The sequence below is a fragment of the Anomaloglossus baeobatrachus genome, chromosome 10, assembly GCF_048569485.1.
Source record: "Anomaloglossus baeobatrachus isolate aAnoBae1 chromosome 10, aAnoBae1.hap1, whole genome shotgun sequence".
In the NCBI taxonomy this organism is placed as follows: Eukaryota; Metazoa; Chordata; class Amphibia; order Anura; family Aromobatidae; genus Anomaloglossus; species Anomaloglossus baeobatrachus.
The window spans coordinates 63,198,109-63,216,460 of NC_134362.1; the positions used below are offsets into that span (position 1 = coordinate 63,198,109).

The window sequence follows — 18,352 nt, forward strand, 5'->3', positions numbered from 1 at the left end:
AAAACTGATGTGTGAAATTAGGCTACTTTCACACATCCGGTTTGAGCTCTGCGGCTCAATCCGGCTGTGAAAACTATGCAACAGATGCGGCTAAAACACCGCATCCTTTGCATAAGTTTTTACATGCGGCCGGTCCGGTTTTTTCCGGTTGCGGCATGCTACTGAGCATGCGCAGTGGAAAAAACCGCATGCGACGACCGGATGCGTTTTTTTTCCGCATCGCGCCGCATCCGGCCTCCATAGGGACGCATTGAAAAATGCACCGCAGCGGCCGGATGCGGCGCGATGCGGTGTTTTTTGCCGGAGCAAAAAACGTTGCAGGGAACGTTCGATCCGGCCGCCGCATCGGTTAAATCTGCCGCATGCAGCAAAAACCGGACCGAACGCAAGCCCCTGCGGCACAATACGGCACTAATGTAAGTCTATGCAAAAAAAACCGCAATCGGCGTTACAAAAGCCGGTTGCGGTTTTTCTGCAGAACGCCGTATTGTGCCGCAGAGCAAAAATCCGGATGTGTGAAAGCAGCCTTAGCCGAACACTTTTCACATGTGTAAAGGGTGCTTTCACACATCCGGCTTTTGCAATGCGGCACAATCCGGCACTTTGCAGGAAAACCACAACCGTTTTTTTTTTGCTGCCGGTTGCGTTTTTCCTGCATAGACTTTAATTAGTGCCGCATTGTGCCGCATGGGCTTGCGTTCGGTCCGGCTTTTGCCGCATGCGGCAGATTTAGCCGATGCGGCGGCCGGATGGAACGTTCCCTGGCACGTTTTTTGCTCCGGCAAAAAAACCCGCATCGCGCCGCATCCGGCAGATGCGGCGCTTTTCCCAATGCATCCCTATGGATGCCGGATGCGGCGTGATGCGGCAAACACCACATCCGGCCGCCGCATGCGGTTTTTGCCACTGCGCATGCTCAGTAGCATGCCGCAAGCGGCAAAAACCGGACCGGCCGCATGTAAAAAACTTATGCAAAGGATGCGGTGTTTTCACCGCATCCGTTGCATAGGCTTCACAGCCGGATTGAGCCGCAGAGCTCAAGCCGGATGTGTGAAAGTAGCCTAAGGCTACTTTCACACATCCGGATTTTTGCTCTGCGGCACAATACGGCGTTCTGCAGAAAAACCGCAACCGGCTTTTGTAACGCCGGTTGAGGGTTTTTTTGCATACACTTACATTAGTGCCGTATTGTGCCGCAGGGTCTTGCGTTCGGTCCGGTTTTGGCCGCATGCGGCAGATTTAGCCGATGCCGCGGCCGGATCGAACGTTCTCTGCAACATTTTTTGCTCCGGCAAAAAACACCGCATCGCGCCGCATCCGGCCGCTGCGGCGCATTTTTCAAAGCATGCGTATGGAGGCCGGATGCGGCGCGATGCGGAAAAAACGCATCCGGTCGCCGCATGCGTTTTTTTCCATTGCGCATGCTCAGTAGCATGCCGCAACCGGAAAAAAACGGACGGGCCGCATGTAAAAACTTATGCAAAGGATGCGGTGTTTTCGCCGCATCCGTTGCATAGTTTTCACAGCCGGATTGAGCCGCAGGGCTCAAACCGGATGTGTGAAAGTAGCCTTTGCTGGGTTTTAGTTGAGCAAAAAGAATTGTACTACTCCAGTCCGGTATCAAGGTTGGTACTCCATGTCTGCTGGAGTCTCGACTGGCACTCAAATGCCTCTGGTATTTACAAGGGCTCAGCGATGCCATGTGAGGCCGCGACACTAGATCTAATATGGCATTATCATGTTGCAGATCCCCCTGGTCCAGCTGGCATAGGCTTTTGATATGAATGGCTGGATCAGGAAATCCTCTGTAAGGGGAATTGCACAGATTTATTTCAGGTGGGTGAACCTGCCAGGAATTCGAAGAGGAACACGCTTCAGGAAAACCTGCTTTTCGCTGGCGTTTCTTAGCGGCTTTTGGTAGTTTCTCAAGTGCTTGTGCTGTCTTTTTAGACCTTTTTTTAACCTTTGTGATGTTTCAGTGTCATATATTGGGTCCCCTTTTTTGATGCAGATTCACAAAACGAGGCCATATCTGTGGTGGCAGATGATGGCTGTGTCAGCCATCATCTGCCTCCGACGACCAGAGCTCCGTGCCCTTTCTGTTAGATGCCACTGTCATTCTTTGTCAGCAGCATTTATGGTGCACTGCTCTAGGATGTTCTGATTATACACCCACCCCCCCTAAGCACAAAGGCAGGGCCATCGGACCCCAACTAGGCTTGGAGCCGCCGACAACGGTCAAATCCGAGAGTGACCGGAACCCCAGGGGTTTCCTAACAACCAAGACCAGATAAAAGGCAACAGTCCACACCGTGGGGAAACACAGCCACCGCCATAGGCTAGAGATCCAAGGGCCAGTGCCTGCGGGCAAAACGGGCTCCTTCGGTACATATACGCCGGTGAGCGGACTACCGGTGGGCAACCACAGGAGTCAGAACATTCTAACAAGGTGCAGGGAAAGACAGCCACCATCACCCTGTCCGGGGAGAGCACAAGCACTGCAGCCGGCTGCGGGACCCGTCCATCCAGCCGTTTGGTTTACCAGAGACTCTGTGCATCTGTGTCTGAGTGAGTACCACAGTGCTATCCGGCACTGCGCTGCGCTGCTCCTGCAACCCAGCACCCCAGCCATCCAGCCTCCCCGTTACACCACCAGGCCCCGGGATCACCAACCCCTACCCACGGAGGGGACAACATCCTAGCTGCTCCCTACCATTGCTCCCGGGATCCCAGTCACCAGCAGCGGTGGTGCCCATCATCACCACGACCCGCAGGTGGCGTCACGAACTATCTCCCAAAACAAACCACCCCCTTTTCACTCGTGGGCGAGGAGCGCTGCTCGAGTCCCCGGGTCCGGCCCACCGCTCGAGCCACCGAGCAGCAGCCACGGACCCGAGCGTAGGCGAGCGCTGCCCCTCCGCCCGCAACATATCCACCCTACTAATAATAATAAATAATAAAAAAAGCTTTAAGAAACGTGTGAAACACGTAGCTCTAGCCCACCTAAGATCATTGCATCTAATACATGGGGTTAGTTTAAACTTGTTGCAAGCTTGGATTTGGATTTTACCTTTAGAATAAACTTTGGGAATTTTATCAAGGTTTTGGAACTGGAATTTTTTCACTTCCTACTAACAAAAGCATATGCGAAAAACAAAGCCGCAACAGCCGAAAAATGAAACGTTACACTTCTTGGAAAAATTGTGCCAATAGTGAAAATTTGTCTTCGTATTGAATTCTCACTGTTTTTTCAGTACTATATATCTGGTACTGTATATAAAGCTGAGTGTACATACGTGCGTGCGTCCGCTAAAGGAATTCGCACCAACGGATGTAAAATCCCAAAATTTTGCACAGACTCCTCATTTGACTCAGGGAACGTAATAGACTATGTTTTGAGTTTTTGGAATTTTTAACCCCGTGCTTTAGTTATTAACCAAAAAACCTGCCTCCATTAAAGTCAATGGAACTGGGAGCCAAAATGCAGCCAAAACTTTAGAAGAATGTTTGCCTGTCACAATGCAGCCAGGGAAAAAAACAGACAGGAAAAGAGCGACAGCCAGGGAAAGAGCGACAGCCAGGGAAAGAGCGACAGCCAGGGAAAGAGCGACAGCCAGGGAAAGAGCGACAGCCAGGGAAAGAGCGACAGCCAGGGAAAGAGCGACAATAATAAGGTAAATCTGGCTCAACCGTATTTAAGAGGTGCTCTGAAGTAAAAAAGTAGCAGTATAATAAGATAACTTCGGCACTCAAAGGTGATAGAAATTCAAAGACAAAAAGATTTGTGTATTTGTTTTATTGTGAGAACAAAGAATTTTTTGAAAATAACTTCCCTATATGTTACCAACGTTTCGGCCTTTACAAAATGGCCTTAATCACGATGATAGGAATCTGTATATGTATAGAATAATCACAATTAACAGTGTACAAAGTGATAGAAAATCTGGTATCAGTAAGTAATACAAAAAAATCACAAAAGAAAAATTCTTAGTACAAAATGTATACATCAATGTCAAAAGGTAAAAGACGAGCATATTCGTACCTATCGGAAAAAAAACTTAATATTCAGTGTTTTTCTAGACAAGAATTGCTGGAAATATGTATCACAATTTCTAAAAGAAAAAGAAAGTGACATATTAAAAAATCTAAAGTGATAACAACAATATCCACTGACCACAGGGGGGCGATATAGAATGAATAAAGAAAGAGGAATTGTTTCAGAGAAGGGACTGATGAAAAGAGACAGTAAAGTAAAAAAACAAAAGGATTATATGGAATGGTACCTGTGGGCAGGGCTGTATTTTGCCTTCGTGCTGCCCTAGGCACTTTAAGTGGTCACGCCCCTTAGTGACAACGTAAAACTGAGTTTTCGCACACGACATCTGTTTAAGGCAGATCTACTCTGTAAAACACTTGAAAAAGTATCAATGAGAAACGAAGGGCACTAACCCCCCCCCCCCCAATGGGGATCACCACAGGCACATCAAAACATGGCATGAGTATAAAATATTCCCACCATCCCCACTTATATACTGTGACTGTCACACTGCCCCTAATATACTACACACTGCCCTCCCTTATAAATTATACCCACCACACCTTCCTCAATTATGAAATATGATCTGCACATTGACCTCACATCATGTTGCCCCCTCCTCACAATGTCCCATGCATGCTGCCCCCTCCTCACAATGTCCCATGCATGCTGCCCCCTCCTCACAATGTCCCATGCATGCTGCCCCCTCCTCACAATGTCCCATGCATGCTGCCCCCTCCTCACAGTTTCCCATGCATGCTGCCCCCTCCTCACAATGTCCCATGCATGCTGCTCTCTCCTCACAATGTCCCATGCATGCTGCCCCCTCCTCACAATGTCCCATGCATGCTTCCCCCTCCTCAGTGTCCCATGCATGCTGCCCCCTCCTCACAGTGTCCCATGCATGCTGCTCCCTCCTCACAATGTCCCATGCATGCTGCTCCCTCCTCACAATGTCCCATGCATGCTGCCCCCTCCTCACAATGTCCCATGCATGCTTCCCCCTCCTCAGTGTCCCATGCATGCTGCCCCCTCCTCACAGTGTCCCATGCATGCTGCCCCCTCCTCACAATGTCCCATGCATGCTGCCCCCTCCTCACAATGTCCCATGCATGCTACCCCTCCTGACAGTGTCCCATGCATGCTGCCCCCTCCTCACAATGTCCCGTGCATGCTTCCCCCTCCTCACAATGTCCCGTGCATGCTGCCCCCTCCTCACAATGTCCCATGCATGCTGCCCCCTCCTCACAATGTCCCATGCATGCTGCCCCCTCCTCACAATGTCCCATGCATGCTGCCCCCTCCTCACAGTGTCCCATGCATGCTGCCCCCTCCTGACAGTGTCCCATGCATGCTGCCCCCTCCTCACAGTGTCCCATGCATGCTGCCCCCTCCTGACAGTGTCCCATGCATGCTGCCCCCTCCTGACAGTGTCCCATGCATGCTGCCCCCTCCTGACAGTGTCCCATGCATGCTGCCCCCTCCTGACAGTGTCCCATGCATGCTGCCCCCTCCTGACAGTGTCCCATGCATGCTGCCCCCTCCTGACAGTGTCCCATGCATGCTACCCCCTCCTGACAGTGTCCCATGCATGCTGCCCTCTCCTGACAGTGTCCCATGCATGCTGCCCCCTCCTCAGTGTCCCATGCATGCTGCCCCCTCCTCACAGTGTCCCATGCATGCTGCCCCCTCCTCACAGTGTCCCATGCATGCTGCCCCCTCCTCACAGTGTCCCATGCATGCTGCCCCCTCCTCACAGTGTCCCATGCATGCTGCCCCCTCCTCACAGTGTCCCATGCATGCTGCCCCCTCCTCACAGTGTCCCATGCATGCTGCCCCCTCCTGACAGTGTCCCATGCATGCTGCCCCCTCCTGACAGTGTCCCATGCATGCTGCCCCCTCCTGACAGTGTCCCATGCATGCTGCCCCCTCCTGACAGTGTCCCATGCATGCTGCCCCCTCCTGACAGTGTCCCATGCATGCTGCCCCCTCCTGACAGTGTCCCATGCATGCTACCCCCTCCTGACAGTGTCCCATGCATGCTGCCCCCTCCTGACAGTGTCCCATGCATGCTGCCCCCTCCTCACAGTGTCCCATGCATGCTGCCCCCTCCTCACAGTGTCCCATGCATGCTGCCCCCTCCTCACAGTGTCCCATGCATGCTGCCCCTTCCTCACAGTGTCCCATGCATGCTGCCCCCTCCTCACAGTGTCCCATGCATGCTGCCCCCTCCTCACAGTGTCCCATGCATGCTGCCCCCTCCTCAGTGTCCCATGCATGCTGCCCCCTCCTGACAGTGTCCCATGCATGCTGCCCCCTCCTGACAGTGTCCCATGCATGCTGCCCCCTCCTGACAGTGTCCCATGCATGCTGCCCCCTCCTGACAGTGTCCCATGCATGCTACCCCTCCTGACAGTGTCCCATGCATGCTACCCCTCCTGACAGTGTCCCATGCATGCTGCCCCCTCCTCACAATGTCCCATGCATGCTGCCCCCTCCTCACAATGTCCCATGCATGCTGCCCCCTCCTCACAATGTCCCATGCATGCTGCCCCCTCCTCACAATGTCCCATGCATGCTGCCCCCTCCTCACAATGTCCCATGCATGCTGCCCCCTCCTCACAATGTCCCATGCATGCTGCCCCCTCCTCACAATGTCCCATGCATGCTGCCCCCTCCTCACAGTGTCCCATGCATGCTGCCCCCTCCTGACAGTGTCCCATGCATGCTGCCCCCTCCTGACAGTGTCCCATGCATGCTGCCCCCTCCTGACAGTGTCCCATGCATGCTGCCCCCTCCTGACAGTGTCCCATGCATGCTGCCCCCTCCTGACAGTGTCCCATGCATGCTGCCCCCTCCTGACAGTGTCCCATGCATGCTGCCCCCTCCTGACAGTGTCCCATGCATGCTGCCCCCTCCTGACAGTGTCCCATGCATGCTGCCCCCTCCTGACAGTGTCCCATGCATGCTGCCCCCTCCTGACAGTGTCCCATGCATGCTGCCCCCTCCTGACAGTGTCCCATGCATGCTGCCCCCTCCTGACAGTGTCCCATGCATGCTGCCCCCTCCTGACAGTGTCCCATGCATGCTGCCCCCTCCTGACAGTGTCCCATGCATGCTGCCCCCTCCTGACAGTGTCCCATGCATGCTGCTTCCTCCTGACAGTGTCCCATGCATGCTGCCCCCTCCTGACAGTGTCCCATGCATGCTGCCCCCTCCTGACAGTGTCTCATGCATGCTGCCCCCTCCTGACAGTGTTCCATGCATGCTGCCCCCTCCTGACAGTGTCCCATGCATGCTGCTTCCTCCTGACAGTGTCCCATGCATGCTACCCCCTCCTGACAGTGTCTCATGCATGATGCCCCCTCCTGACAGTGTCCCATGCATGCTGCCCCCTCCTCACAATGTCCCATGCATGCTGCCCCCTCCTCACAGTGTCCCATGCATGCTGCCCCCTCCTCACAGTGTCCCATGCATGCTGCCCCCTCCTCACAGTGTCCCATGCATGCTGCCCCCTCCTGACAGTGTCCCATGCATGCTGCCCCCTCCTGACAGTGTCCCATGCATGCTGCCCCCTCCTGACAGTGTCCCATGCATGCTGCCCCCTCCTGACAGTGTCCCATGCATGCTACCCCTCCTGACAGTGTCCCATGCATGCTACCCCTCCTGACAGTGTCCCATGCATGCTGCCCCCTCCTCACAATGTCCCATGCATGCTGCCCCCTCCTCACAATGTCCCATGCATGCTGCCCCCTCCTCACAATGTCCCATGCATGCAGCCCCCTCCTCAAAATGTCCCATGCATGCTGCCCCCTCCTCACAATTTCCCATGCATGCTGCCCCCTCCTCACAATGTCCCATGCATGCTGCCCCCTCCTCAGTGTCCCATGCATGCTGCCCCCTCCTCACAGTGTCCCATGCATGCTGCCCCCTCCTCAGTGTCCCGTGCATGCTGCCCACTCCTCACAATGTCCCATGCATGCTGCCCCCTCCTCACAGTGTCCCATGCATGCTGCCCCCTCCTCACAGTGTCCCATGCATGCTGCCCCTCTCCATGAGCTCCTAATGCTGCCTTCCGCTTTTCCATAATGACATCTCCATGCTGCCCCACTCATCATACTAAGACCACCACACTAGAGCTTATGCTGAGACCCACACACACACACACACACACACACACAAAAACACACACACACACACACTACCCCACTCTTGATATTGACTCCCCTACATTGCTCCACTCCATACTGAGCCCACACATGCTGCCCCTTCTCCATAATGAGCTCCCAATGCTGCCCCCCTCTTATTCTGAGTCCTTACACTGCCCCCCATCGATATTGTCATTGCTCTATCCCTCAACCCTTGTCCTCTGTCTCTAGCATTGGCCCCTCTCTTCCATTCCCCCAGCAGCAGCCTCTCTCCCCCCGCCTCCAGCAGCAGCCTCTCCCCCAGCATCAGCCTCTCTCCCCCCAGCCTCCCCCAGCATCAGCCTCTCTCCTCCCATCCTCCCCCAGCATGAGCCTCCTCCAGCATCAGCCTCTCTCCTCCCAGCCTCCCCCAGCATCAGCCTCCCTCCTCCCAGCCTCCCCCAGCATCAGCCTCCCTCCTCCCAGCTTCCCCCAGCATCAGCCTCCCTCCTCCCAGCCTCCCCCAGCATCAGCCTCCCTCCTCCCAGGCTCCCCCAGCATCAGCCTTCCTCAGCATCAGCCTCCCCCAGCATCAGCCTCCCTCCTCCCAGCATCAGCCTCCCTCCTAGCCTCCCCCAGCATCAGCCTCCCTCCTCTCTCAGCCTCCCTCCTCCAAGTCTCCCTCAGCTTCCCTCCTCCAAGCCTCCCCCTCCCAGCCTCCCCCAGCATCAGCCTCCCTCAGCATCAGCCTCCCCCAGCATCAGCCTCCCCCAGCATCAGCCTCCCCCAGCATCAGCCTCCCTCCTCCCAGCATCAGCCTCCCTCCTCCAAGTCTCCCTCAGCATCAGCTTCCCTCCCCCCCTCCCAGCCTCCCCCAGCATCAGCCTCCCTCAGCATCAGCCTCTCTCTCTCTCCCCAGCCTCCCCCCCCAGCCTCTCTCTCTCTCTCCCCAGCCTCCCCCCCAGCCTCTCTCTCTCTCTCCCCAGCCTCCCCCCCAGCCTCTCTCTCTCTCTCCCCAGCCTCCCCCCCAGCCTCTCTCTCTCTCTCCCCAGCCTCCCCCCCCAGTCTCTCTCTCTCTCCCCAGCCTCCCCCCCAGCCTCTCTCTCTCTCCCCAGCCTCCCCCCCAGCCTCTCTCTCTCTCTCCCCAGCCTCCCCCCCAGCCTCTCTCTCTCTCTCCCCAGCCTCCCCCCCAGCCTCTCTCTCTCTCTCCCCAGCCTCCCCCCCAGCCTCTCTCTCTCTCTCTCTCCCCAGCCTCCCCCCCAGCCTCTCTCTCTCTCTCCCCAGCCTCCCCCCCAGCCTCTCTCTCTCTCTCTCTCCCCAGCCTCCCCCCCAGCCTCTCTCTCTCTCTCCCCAGCCTCCCCCCCAGCCTCTCTCTCTCTCTCTCCCCAGCCTCCCCCCAAGCCTCTCTCTCTCTCTCTCTCCCCAGCCTCCCCCCCAGCCTCTCTCTCTCTCTCCCCCCAGCCTCCCCCCCAGCCTCTCTCTCTCTCCAGCCTCCCCCCCCCAGCCTCTCTCTCTCTCCCCAGCCTCCCCCCCAGCCTCTCAGCCTCTCTCTCTCTCTCCCCAGCCTCCCCCCCAGCCTCTCTCTCTCTCCCCAGCCTCCCCCCCAGCCTCTCTCTCTCCCCAGCCTCCCCCCCAGCCTCTCAGCCTCTCTCTCTCTCCCCAGCCTCCCCCCCAGCCTCTCAGCCTCTCTCTCTCTCCCCAGCCTCCCCCCCAGCCTCTCAGCCTCTCTCTCTCTCCCCAGCCTCTCAGCCTCTCTCTCTCTCCCCAGCCTCCCCCCCAGCCTCTCAGCCTCTCTCTCTCCCCAGCCTCCCCCCCAGCCTCTCAGCCTCTCTCTCTCTCCCCAGCCTCCCCCCAGCCTCTCAGCCTCTCTTTCTCTCCCCAGCCTCCCCCCCAGCCTCAGCCTCTCTTTCTCTCCCCAGCCTCCCCCCCAGCCTCTCTCCCCAGCCTCCCCCCCAGCCTCTCTCCCCAGCCTCTCAGCCTCTCTCTCTCTCCCCAGCCTCCCCCCAGCCTCTCAGCCTCTCTTTCTCTCCCCAGCCTCCCCCCCAGCCTCAGCCTCTCTTTCTCTCCCCAGCCTCCCCCCCAGCCTCTCTCCCCAGCCTCTCTCCCCAACCTCTCATCCTCTCTCTCCCCAGCCGCCCCCCCAGCCTCAGCCTCTCTCTCTCTCTCCCCCCAGCCTCCCCCCCCAGCCTCTCTCTCTCTCCCCAGCCTCCCCCCCAGCCTCAGCCTCTCTCTCTCCCCAGCCTCCCCCCCAGCCTCAGCCTCTCTCTCCCCAGCCTCCCCCCTAGCCTCAGCCTCTCTCTCTCCCCAGCCTCAGCCTCTCTCCCCAGCCTCAGCCTCTCTCCCCAGCCTCAGCCTCTCTCCCCCCAACCTCCCCTTGCATGATTATAGTGGACAAAAAGAGGCATCGCAACGATCATCAACTAACCTGTAAGGAGCCCATACATTCTAGGCTCTGCCTCTGCCTTACCTGCTCCGGTGCCCGCCTCTCTGCTCTGGCTGGCTCCGCTTCTGGCTGGCTCCAGGTTCAGACGCGTCCTCCTCCGCGGCGTGTGTCGTCTGCAGCATTGGACGCTGCAGCACGGGGCAGTCAGCTGATTGTCGCGCCCGCGCGCCTCTGACCCGGAAGTGCAGGCGATGGAACTTCCGGGGTTAATCACTATGCCTATGTAAATAGACCGAAGTGCGCCTCTCCTCCCTCTCAACCCCCCCCCCCCGAACACAGCCGAGTGTAACGGAGGGAGGGACGGATGGCGGGGATGTAAAAAAAAAAAAAAAAAATTTTTATATAAATTTTTTTTTTTTTTTTTGCTGCCAGAAAGTGCCGCCCCCCGCAACGTGCCGCCCTAGGCACGGGACCACGGGTGCCTGGTGCCAAATACGGCCCTGCCTGTGGGATAAGGTACCTTGAAAAACAGGCATGTATGTTGATATTCAGGTGTGTCCAGCAGATTAAATGTCACTGGAGTGTGAGCTATTATGCGCCCAAAATTGTCAATTGTATCCTAAAAAATAAGCCATAGTTTCAGTGTGTATTCATGATAAGCCAAAACAGGCATATGAATAAACGGGATGGGCATACCTTACTGACAATTGTAAATTTTAGAGATGCAGTATATGTCTCTTTCAATATCCTTCTACTGAAATGGTAATGGGAATCAGGTTGTATGATTATGCATAGCGGAAAAGGGAAAAGAACACTTTTTTTAATAATGTATACCAATTGTCTCGTCCCTAGCAATATGTTGGAATAGGTCATACCTGTAATCATGTACGGGAGTATATATATTAACTGACAGTATTATGACACAGCGCATATGGAAATATGGGATCTGTAATAGATAATCGGTATGATTAAAATCATTTGAAATGAATGAGAAAAATGTGAAAAGAAGGAAGAGCCCAACATACCTGATATAGTAGTGCATTAATATAATATAGTAGGAGACAGTGTAGTCCACTGGTATAAATGAATAATGCGGTAAAGTGGGAAATATTATAGGGCCTACAAAATTCTACAAAGGTAAATAAGTAAATGTTAGATACAGTGGAACCTCGCTTAACGAGTAACCCACTTAACGAGAATTTCGCTTAACAAGCAAAGCTTTCTGTAAATTTGTAACCCGCTTTACGATAAAGCTTTGCTGTACGAGCAAAATTCTCACCGCACACACTTCCGGTTCCATACATCCACTGCGCTCTGACCCGCACTTGCAGTCCACACAAACACACACATGCACGCACAAACACACATGCACACACATACAGTATTATGCTCACCTTACCTTCCGTTCCACCGCCGGTCTCATGGTTCTTGTAGTTCCCGGGTACATCGCGACGTCCTCGCGGCGAACTACAAGTACCATGAGGCCGGCGGTGGAACGGAAGGAATGGTGAGCATATAATATGTGTACCTTCCCTTTCATCACCGGCCTCCTGGGTCCTGTAGTTAGCCGCTCCGCTCCACTCCAGGCTGTGCATCGGCAGACATAGCGACGAAGCGGGAACTTCCTGTCACCGCTACTCAAAGGCAGCGCGCTGGCCAATCAGAGGCAAGCGGCTCTGCCTTTGACGTCAGCGCTCTGCCCGCGGAAGTTCCTCCCTCGTCGTTATGGTAACCAGATACACAGCCCGGCCCCGTACCAGAGAACAGCAAGTCCCAGGAGACCGGTGATGGAACGGAAGGTAAGGTAAGCATATAATATGTGCGTGTGCATGCGTGCTTGTGTGAATTTGTGTGTGTTTGTGCATGTGTGGAATGGCACAATAGGGGACCATGATGGGACATTTAACACGTTGTGGAACGAATTGTCTGCATTGCAATGATTTCCTATGGGAAATCTTGCTCTGCTGAACGAGTAACTTGGTTTACAAGCACAGTCCCAGAACGGCTTGTTCTCGTTAAGCAAGGCTCCACTGTATATATTGATATATGTAAAAGAGCAATAGAGACCCTTATAAGAAATACATATGAACACCTACTTATATAACGATAGACATATGAGCAATAAAGCCTGAGAAGCGTGCTGCTGTGTCGCTTGTAAGGATAGGGTCTGTGAATAGGTCATAGGAATTAGGGTTAAAAATGGATAGTAAAAGTGTGTCCACTTGATTGAAGCATAGGACTATTCCTGGCACCATTATCCCTCCATAGCTGGACCTGGCATAATTCAACTGAACAGTGGGGTATGTGTTTAACTATCCAGCAATAACATTTACTTATTTACCTTTGTACAATTTTGTAGGCCCTATAATATTTCCCACTTTACCGCATTATTCATTTATACCAGTGGACTACACGGTCTCCTATTATATTATGTTAATGCACTACTATATCAGGTATGTTGGGATCTTCCTTCTCTTTTTTTCTGTTCATATTTTTCTTTTCACATTTTTCTCATTAATTTCAAATGATTTTAACCATAATTATCTATTACAGATCCCATATTTCCATATGCGCTGTGTCATAATACTGTCAGTTAATATATATACTCCCGTACATGATTACAGGTATGACCTATTCCAACATATTGCTAGGGACGAGACAATTGGTATACATTATTAAAAAAAAGTGTTCTTTTCCCTTTTCCGCTATGCATAATCACACAACCTGATTCCCATTACCATTTCAGTAGAAGGATATTGAAAGAGACATATATCTAAAATGTACAGTTGTCAGTAAGGTATGCCCATCCCGTTTATTCATATGCCTGTTTTGGCTTATCATGAATACACACTGAAACTATGGCTTATTTTTTAGGATACAATTGACGATTGTGGGCGCATAATAGCTCACACTCCAGTGACATTTAATCTGCTGGACACACCTGAACATCAACATACATGCCTGTTTTTCAAGGTACCTTATCCCACAGGTACCATTCCGTATAATCCTTTTCTCTTTTTACTTTACTGTCTCTTTTCATATCAGTCCCTTCTCTGAAACAATTCCTTTCTTTATTCATTCTATATCGCCCCCCTGTGGTCAGTGGATATTGTTGTTATCACTTTAGATTTTTTAATATGTCATTTTCTTTTAGAAATTGTGATACATATTTCCAGCAACTCTTGTCTAGAAAAACACTGAATATTAAGTTGTTTTTCCGATAGGTACGAATATGCTCGTCTTTTACCTCTTGACATTAATGTATATAGTTATATTTTTATTTATTTTGTACTAAGAATTTTTCTTTTGTGATTTTTTTGTATTACTTACTGATACCAGATTTTCTATCACTTTGTACACTGTTAATGGTGATTATTCTATACATATACAGATTCCTATCATCGTGATTAAGGCGATTTTGTAAAGGCCGAAACGTTGGTAACATATAGGGAAGTTATTTTACACAAATCTTTTTGTCTTTGAATTTCTATCACCTTTGAGTGCCGAAGTTATCTTATTATATAGGGAAAGAGTGGCAGACGGGGAAAGAGTGGCAGACGGGGAAAGAGTGGCAGACGGGGAAAGAGTGGCAGACGGGGAAAGAGTGGCAGACGGGGAAAGAGTGGCAGACGGGGAAAGAGTGGCAGACGGGGAAAGAGACAGACAGAGACCAGAGACTGGGAGAGAGACTGTTAAAGTTACTATCCCGGGCAACGCCCGGGATTAAAGGTAATATATATATATAGGCACATGTTCATTCTTTTGAATGTTTCGAATAACAAATCTATTGCAAATTTGGCCACAAATTGACCGGAACATGGAGGCGGAAACCCTGTAAATCCATATCCGAACCTTCAATCATAACCCGGCACATGAGGCTGTGGAGTTCCTAGGAGAACAGCCACCTCTGCTAGTGTGGTGGTCGGTGTCCTAGGGACAGCAAAACATCTCCAGTGCCTACGCGCTCCATTCCATCTGCTTTGAAATGGACCAGGACCACTGACGCGCTGATCCCTCCTAATTCTGGCCAGTATCAGCGTAGCATTTTTCAAGTTAGACAGCAGCGGTGGTCGATCTCCTAGGCAACGAGCTGTAAACAAGAGTTAATATCTGAAGAACAGCTGCAAGTTTTATTAGAAAGTAAATAGCAAAAGTGCTTTGTTATTTCGGTCATGCGCACTACTTCAGTTTGAAGCCAGGACACATACACCCGGCTTCAGAGTGTGCATGACCCAACTCCGGGGTCATGCGCACTGAGCCGAAATCCAGCATCGGACGCTATGGCAGTGTTGAGGAGAGCCATAAGATGAAATACTTAATTAACTTCTTGACAAGGGATTGTGGGAAATATGTCGATTTGCCTTACATAATTCAGGGTTCAGATCATATACATGACACAGATATAAAGATGGCTGCCATTTCCTGTTATCCACACCTTGCTTGGAATGCAAGGAATGTCCAGATGAAAGAAGATAGCATATAAGGGAAGACCCCTGGTCAAGCTAGAAGACATCACAGACCAAACCATCAGCATGGATCCACTAAATGACGTCCCTCCCATTATTATGGTTTCATCCACTGGTCAGACCTGCCCATCAACAGCAACACGGATCTCCCCATTCGCTAGCTCATGAACTGTCCCACTAAATGGGCATATCTGAACTTGTGTACGCCCCTAGCCTATATCAAGAGGACGCATGAGTCTCCTCAGTCTGTTCGGTGCCATCTTTACTGAGTCAAGAAGAGATTTCATATCCGACTGTGTCTGATCTCATTTTTCAAGCATGCACTTGGTCCATACCAATTCGGCCAGGCAGTAGGCAACTAGTGATCTCTGGTTAAGAGTTCACCCTAACAGCAGCGGAGGTGAGTGAGATAATCGTGTGATGCTGCGCATTCATTAGCAGGATAGTACACTCCTGTGGGTGTGCTAACATGCTAATGGGGGCGATTAGCAAGGGAAGTGACGCCCAGGGGACTAGTCCCCGCGCTCATTAGAATAAGATATATGATCTGTAGAAATACTTTTCTATTGATCTCTTTATCTATGCTAGTGTATACAGAGACAGACAGGGATTAGCAATATACACCCAGAACTGCTCGTGATCCTGGGTGCATAATGGACCGGACAGGTTCCCTTTAAGGGGATTCTACAGCTTATGGGACTTTATTTTTTACTTAAATGCATGTTTTTGGGGGGCTAAAAATCATTTTTGTGGTGTCATTATAACTTTTGCACCGTTTGCCTTCTATAGCAGTTACACTGCCTATTGCTGACCGCTCTAACTGAGAATCAGTCAGTGAGCTCAGTCTGAGGGGAGAGTTAACTCTTCATCTGTCTTTTTCTGACCTCACAACTGACAGACCACATCAAAGTTGAACACCCCAGGATATAAAGAGCTATTTAAAACCAAACGCTGCAACATTTGAAATGAAATACAACGGCAAAAAGTATTTTTTATCCCAAAATACAGCTTTAAGATGGAAACCCCGTTTAAATAAAAACATCAATCTCCAAATATGCATTAAAAGGGGCAGTAATACCCCCAAATTTTCTTGCTCCCTCATCCTGTTTTACCTATGCATTGTCCATTGGAATTGAACATCACCCATAAAAGTAAAGTATTTTGTCAGGAAAGCTGAAGATTGAAAATGCAAATTCTGGATGAAACTCCCCTGTACCCAGAATGCACCGGCTGCAGGAGATAACTGCTGTGCAGCACAATGACCTCACAGAGCAGTGCATACACCGGGCTGGCACTGAGGTAATGCACGGTCTGCACCGGGGCTGGCTGTCTGTGACACCGGAGCAAACGAACACAACTTTCCATGTGTCTCACACACACAGCGGCGCTTCCGTCATACTGACCTGACTCACTGGAGACGTCACTGTCTGCTTCTAATAAAGTTTCATTGATAAAAAAAAAAATCACTTCCGCCCTCACAGTTACAGACATCACACTAAGGGCAGAGAGGTAGTGAATGGAGAGGCTGACGTAAAGGGGCGCGGCCAGCGTGTGAGCGGATTGGCCGGTTCACGTCACATGACTCCAATGAGACGGCCTTGGTTATTATTGATGAGGGCATTTATGTACAGCAGTTGCATGGGGTGATTGCAGCTTATCCGTGTATGTCTCGTGCGTGCTGTGCAGTGTTTCCATTACTGTGCCCTAGCTATTATTATTGATGCAATTGTATTAGATTTTCTGCATTATGTTAATCGTTTGTTGTTGCTGCATTTATTTACTTTTTTTTTTCTCCCTTTTTGAAAAAAAAAAAATAATATTGGCTAGTGATGAGTGAGCATGAGCACTACCATGCTCGTGTGCTCGTAATGATGAGCGGGCACTACCATGCTCGTGTGTTCGTAATGATGAGCGGATACTACCATGCTCGTGTGCTCGTAATGATGAGTGGGCACTACCATGCTCGTGTGCTTGTAATGATGAGCGGGCACTACCATGCTCGTGTGCTCGTAATGATGAGTGGGCACTACCATGCTCGTGTGCTCGTAATGATGAGTGGGCACTACCATGCTCGTGTGCTCGTAATGATGAGTGGGCACTACCATGCTCGTAATGATGAGCGGGCACTACCATGCTCGGGTGCTTGTAATGATGAGTGGGCACTACCATGCTCGTGTGCTTGTAATGATGAGCGGGCACTACCATGCTCGTGTGCTCGTAATGATGAGTGGGCACTACCATGCTCGTGTGCTCGTAATGATGAGTGGGCACTACCATGCTCGTAATGATGAGCGGGCACTACCATGCTCGGGTGCTTGTAATGATGAGTGGGCACTACCATGCTCGTGTGCTCGTAATGATGAGTGAGCACTACCATGCTCGTGTGCTCGTAATGATGAGCGGGCACTACCATGCTCGGGTGCTTGTAATGATGAGTGGGCACTACCATGCTCGTGTGCTTGTAATGATGAGCGGGCACTACCATGCTCGTGTGCTCGTAATGATGAGTGGGCACTACCATGCTCGTGTGCTCGTAATGATGAGTGGGCACTACCATGCTCGTGTGCTCGTAATGATGAGCGGGCACTACCATGCTCGTGTGCTTGTAATGATTAGCGGGCACTACCATGCTCGTGTGCTCGTAATGATGAGCGGGCACTACCATGCTCGTGTGCTCGTAATGATGAGCAGGCACTACCATGCTCGTGTGCTCGTAATGATGAGGGGGCACTACCATGCTCGGGTGCTTGTAATGATGAGTGGGCACTACCATGCTCGTGTGCTCGTAATGATGAGCGGGCACTACCATGCTCGTGTGCTCGTAATGATGAAGGGGCACTACCATGCTCGTGTGCTCGTAATGATGAGTGAGCACTACCATGCTCGTGGGCTTGTAATGATGAGCAGTGTCACGAACCACCGGGGGGGGGTCACTCAGAAATCCCCCGCGCTGGCTACCAGTACGTCACAATCGGGGGGTAACAAGTGGGGGGTCACCCCTCCTTTATACCTCCCGACCGACAGACAGAGCACGTGACGCGCTCTCTAGCGCCCCTCTTATAGTCAGGCCAATTATGGAATTGCCCGACAATAAGCAAGGAGGCCGCTATACTACTTATGCCGATTATTGAAGGGTCCCCGGTGAGAGTAGGGTATATATTCCCCCGACCTCCGCGGGCAGAATATATAAAATCTCCCCGAATCTCACTGGCCTCCCCACAATAATCCTTGGCACAACTCGCTGCCACCAACCGCTTCACGGTAACTATTAGCCGAACACACAGACGTGGGATTCAAGATCGAGATAACAGAACAGCCCAAGATTAATTATATAATTTAA

The 18,352-nt window shown here is 51.8% G+C and overlaps 1 protein-coding gene across 1 annotated transcript in view; it reads right to left on the reverse strand.

Annotated features, from left to right (window-relative positions):
- CHID1 (chitinase domain containing 1) overlaps positions 1-16,459 on the reverse strand; it is a 495,903-nt gene extending 479,444 nt beyond the window's left edge. Inside the window, exon 1 of the mRNA XM_075326925.1 lies at positions 16,416-16,459. The gene's annotated coding sequence lies outside the window, so the exon portion shown is untranslated. The remainder of the gene's footprint in view (positions 1-16,415) is intronic.
- Between the last annotated feature and the right edge of the window lie 1,893 nt (positions 16,460-18,352).